General features: G+C 32.7%; 1 pseudogene; it reads left to right on the top strand.

Moving 5' to 3' along the window:
• The first annotated feature begins 2,090 nt into the window (after positions 1–2,090).
• Positions 2,091–4,265, top strand: LOC104084468 (hydroquinone glucosyltransferase-like; annotated as a pseudogene).
• Positions 4,266–5,601: the final 1,336 nt, after the last annotated feature.

Here is a 5,601-nt window from a genome sequence, read left to right as displayed (position 1 = left end):
ACCAAATTTCGTTTTGGGAGTTTTGTTCTTATAACCAATGATTTAGCTATAATTGGAGGCATGCAATTTCTGCTAACCGACTTGGATTTAAACCAGTATTATCAAGATAAATCATCATAATTTATATTCTGGAACTTTGCTCTAATAATTTGAGCAAGTAACCTTGCAAAAGTCAAACTGCAAGTTGAACAAATGCACATGTGACCATAGAATAGATGCATCTACTAAAATCATATAATAATAAAAGGTCCACATGACAGGTGACTGGGCCCATATACTTTAACTGGTATATCATGAGAATAAGCAACACAAGAGAATTCTTGAAAAATCTTATATTTCTTCAATATATGCCAATATAATTCTCAAATTGATTTTTCCATCATAATTGAACCGGGATGGCCAACCGGTCATGCCAGCTAGTATATATTTCAGTAAACCTCTAGTTTACTTGTGTCATGTGATTGCATCATCATGCTTATACTTATATAGTACAAATAGAAGAAAATTCGGGTAGCTTTTCATAGTTACTCGGTATGATTATAGTAATATAAAGATATTCATTCTTCGTTTCATTTATAGTCCAACCACTTTGGCTAATACATTTGAAACTCAAAATGTTTCTTTTGAGACTTACTACAATATCAATATCATGAACAATTTCATTCATCCGGATAGTAATAAATTAGTTCTTCCGGAGCTCTTAATTGATGTTCTATTATACGATCTTTTGTCACACCATCCATATGGTAATGTCTCCTTCACGGAGAAAATTATATCATAATAAATTGTCATGGTCAAAATCATAATAAGCAATATCATTTCTTGCTTTAATTTTGCCTTTAATAACTTTTATAAGGCATGCCAAAATATTTTTGGTGTATCACATGTACGCGACTAATGACATATTCATGTAACCACACAATAATATTTATTCTCTTTATTTCACTCAAACCTCCCTTAGAGGTGAGTTGTGTGGTATTCATCCAATCATGCATTGCATGTCTTTATTCATTACTTTTATCACATATTGCCACATTCACCTTTAGGAATGGGTCTGCATTCTCAATACTTATCAAAAGTCACATTCTCTTCAAGGAATGGATCATAATCAGCAGCGTGCTTTATTATTTTTCATACCAATTTGATGGTAAACACTGCCTTCATATTTTGAAGGACTATTTTGAGAACCCTTATTATTTTCCTTTTATAATCATAGTGATGACTATTATTATTTTGATCATTGGAACGCCCACGTTTATTGGTCAACCACTTGTCTTCATTTAGACTTATTATGCGCCGCTACCACATTCACTTCAAGAATGGAGCAGATAAAGTGGGACAATCTTCATGACTTTTCATGAAAAATATATTATTTTTCTTTATTCATCATTATATCATCAATATGGTACAGTAGGACTCAAACCCAATGCATTACCAATATAAAGGCATGTTAGGCGCTATAATGAATTGGGACTCAAACCCGACTCTTATCATCATGAATCTCCAGGACTTGAATATGATGTCTTATTCTCAATCAATGTCATAATCTATCAAAGTAAACTGGGACCATAAAATATCACCATTCATGATTATATGTATAACAATAAGAACCTATATAAAGATTATTGGTATACAAGAGAAAGCTATATGCAACAGTTCGCTACGTTGAAATGCAAGACTCACCTTTGAGTCTTTAAAAAAAATACTACATACACTTTATTAATATTAATAAGAATATGTTTTGTGTTATTATGTACCTCTACCACATATCATTACATCAGAACTAAGCAACGCATTCACGTATAATATGCACTTATGATTGTAAGCACATGCTTTAATTTGTGACAATGGTTGAACAGGTATTGCTATTAGGTAATTGAAGAATTATAATAGTCTACTTCAGCAAAATAAAATGAACCTCACACCTTAATGTAGCGACTAGTGAATCAAAATAGAAACCAAAAGCATGATCATTATTATCATTTTTAATGTTAAAATAAAACTAACTTTCTTGTACTATCAAATTAAGGTTGAATGTACGCAATCTTACCCCTATAAAATACTATTAAATTAAGGTTCTCTTATATAGAGAGTTGAAAGAACCGGTTCGGATTCCGGGTTGTGTTCCTATTGAACCGAAGGAGCTTCTCGACCCGGTTCAGGATAGGAAGAATGATGCTTACAAATGGCGGCTTCATCATACTAAGAGGTATAAAATGGCGGAGGGAATAGTGGTGAATAGTTTTAAGGACTTGGAACCAGGTGCCATTAAAGCTTTGCATGAGGAAGAACCAGGTAAGAAGAGATATATAATTTAGAGTTTAATTTGATGGATTGATATTTTTAACATATGATCTTGTTATCTTTACTGCTTCGTTTTCATGGCTTCCACACCATTTTTTCTTCCCCATAACTATTGTGTTTATGCTTTTCTTGAGCCGAGGGTGTATTAAAAACAGTCTCTCTACCTTCACATGATAGGGATATGATCTACGTACATACTAGTCTAGTGAAATTATATTGGATATGTTGTAATTGTTATTTATATTTTTAACACAGAATTCATTATGCTTTTAGAATTATGAGTTCAGAATTTAATAATGTTACTTCTTAATTTTTTGGTGATTTATTTTGCATATACTCTCTAAGTTCCTTTACTTCCACTTATGTGTAAGTTCAAATTCTTTTATGTTTTTCTTAAACTCTCTTGCCCATCAAATATCCTCACATACATTAAAACAAAAGAAGTATTTAGAGAATATTTCATTGACCATGACTTTTACATATTTTTATATATCTTGATTTATTAACTATTTTGACTTAGATATATGCTTTTAAATAATTTTGATTTAAATTTATTTCAACAAATTTAAACTATCTATGTCCGAGTCTACATAAAAAATTGAACGTATGGTAACTCTTTTTTAATCTTTCTAAAAAGAAATAAGCTTTTCCTAAATTTAAAAATAATATAATTTAAACTTTTTCATTTTACCTCTAATAAAATATTTTTATACCCACACAAATATACAAATTTTATGACATGCTTTAAATTACAAGTTCAAAAAATCTTTATTTTTTCCTTAAACCTTGTCTAGTTATATCTTCACACACATTAAAACGAAAGGAGTATTTAGACACATTGACCATGAATTTTTAATATTTTTAAATATCTTGATTTATTAACTTTTTTGACTTAAATCGTCGCTTTTAAAGTAATTCTCATTTAAATTTGTTTCAACAAATTTAAAGTATTTATTATATATCCGAGTTCACATAAAAGATGAACGTATGGTGACTCTCGTATTCCGAATTTAGCTACATAAAATAAAACATAGGGAATCTATACTTATGCTCCCTCTCAAATACACTAAGATCAGTTGAACCTATTGACTAATTATACGGTACATCGCCTCTGCAGATAAGCCACCGGTTTACGCAGTTGGACCGCTTATACATATGGATGTAAGCAGTAACCCTGAGGAGTTAGAATGTTTGAAATGGCTAGATGAGCAGCCATGTAACTCTGTTTTGTACATCTCCTTTGGAAGTGGTGGGACTCTATCACATGAGCAGCTAATTGAACTTGCAATGGGATTAGAAATGAGTGATCAAAGATTTTTATGGGTTATTAGATGCCCAAATGATAGAATTGCTAATGCCACTTACTTCAATGTCCAAACTTCAAGTAACCCTTTTGATTTTTTACCACAAGGGTTCTTGAAAAGGACCAAAGGACAAGGATTGATAATACCTAATTGGGCCGCACAAGCCCAAATCCTTAGCCATGGCTCGATAGGCGGGTTCTTGACTCACTGTGGATGAAACTCGATATTAGAGAGTGTGGTCCATGGCATTCCACTTATTGCTTGGCCGTTATATGCAAAACAAAGAATGAATGCAATAATACTAAACGAGGATCTAAAAGTGGCATTGAGGCCGAAAACAAGTGAGAATGGCGTCGTGGGAAGAGAGAAAATTGCTGAAGTGGTAAGAGGATTGATGGAAGGTGAAGAAGGAAAAGGAGTACGCAGCAAAATGAGATATTTAAAAGATGAAGCTGCCAAAGTACTTGGTGAAAATGGTTCTTCTACAAAAGCACTAGGTGAATTGGCTTCCAAAATGAGAAAAGTGTTACAAAATTAATTACTGTAGGTCATTAATAGCACATGGTTGTATTTGTGAATTAAGGGTGACAATATTAGCCATCTGATTTTTGTATGGCGATGATATCTATGTAAGAAATTAGAATCCTTTTCATGTTATAGTTATTTATTAGAGTTAAAGTTATATGCACGGAGAGTGTAAGTCTTTTTTTTACACAATCAGATCAGCTAAAAAATATTTACATTATAGGTAAAAATTTCAATAAATACGAGATGAAATAATTTTCATATTTTTCTTTTGATTATTTTCTACATTAATTTGTAATACCAGATCACCTTCTAGATATTGTGTTAAAGTCAAAGTCGTGTGAGAGAGTGGAGGGCACTAAGAATGTGTAGATTGCTAAGTGGTAACCAGTAACTATAAGAGGCGGACCAAGATCTTAACAGTGCCCCTAAAAACTTTTAGTATTTAGTGTGGCATGTTATTTATCATAACCCTTTTCTTCAACAAGTTAATTTTATGGTATGTCTCACATAATTGACATTAATTGTGTGAGATTTTGTTTTATCTAACCAATGTTTAGACCCATATTTTACACTTTTGGGTTCACAAAATTCTGAGTCCACAAAATTCTGAGACGAAAAAGAAACTTCATATAACTAGTATTCTATTTTCCACGCTATCTGAATGAATTCGGGCGACCGACTCCGAATCTCCTAAAATTTTGCGGGTCCATAAAAAATGACTTAATAAATAATAGTTATCGCTTCACCATGACCGTTTCTCGTTTTTTTGGCGTTTTAGGGCCATAAAATAGAAATCCATAACGATTCTCAGATTTTCTTATGCTATAGTCCATGTAATCTGCATTATTTCGGGCAACTGACCCAGAATCTTCTAAAATTTTGCGGGCCCATAAAAATGACCTAATGAACAATAGTCATCACTTTGCCATGATATTTTCTCCTTTTTAGCGTTTTAGGGACTAAAAAAAGAATTAAGAACGATTCCCAGATTTTCATGTGTTATCCATCTGCCTAAATTCCGTGACCGGTTGCGAACCTCCTAAAATTTTGTGGGCCAATAAAAAATGACCGAACTAAAGATATTCATTACTTCTCCATGTCCGTTCCTCATTTTTTTGGCGTTTTTGTCACGACCCAAATTCTAACCTGTCGTGATGGCGCCTATCTCGAAACTAGGCAAGCCAAAAATCTCAGTAAACCATAATTTCTTTTAAGTTTCAAAATAAAATACAACAACAACAACAACCCAGTAAAATTCTACTAATGGGGTTTGGAGAGGGTAGTGTGTACGCAGACCTTACCCCTACTCCAAAGGAGTAGAGAGGCTGTTTTCGAAAGACCCTCGGCTCAAGAAAACAAAAAGACAAAAGGACAAAAGGAGACATGATTAGTGTCACCACAACAATCATAGGAAAAATAGGAACACCATGAAATGCAGAAGAAAGATGCAAAGTAAAAGCGATAG

Source organism: Nicotiana tomentosiformis, chromosome 5, assembly GCF_000390325.3.
Source record: "Nicotiana tomentosiformis chromosome 5, ASM39032v3, whole genome shotgun sequence".
Classification (NCBI taxonomy): Eukaryota; Viridiplantae; Streptophyta; class Magnoliopsida; order Solanales; family Solanaceae; genus Nicotiana; species Nicotiana tomentosiformis.
This window is presented reverse-complemented; position numbering and strand designations above follow the sequence as displayed.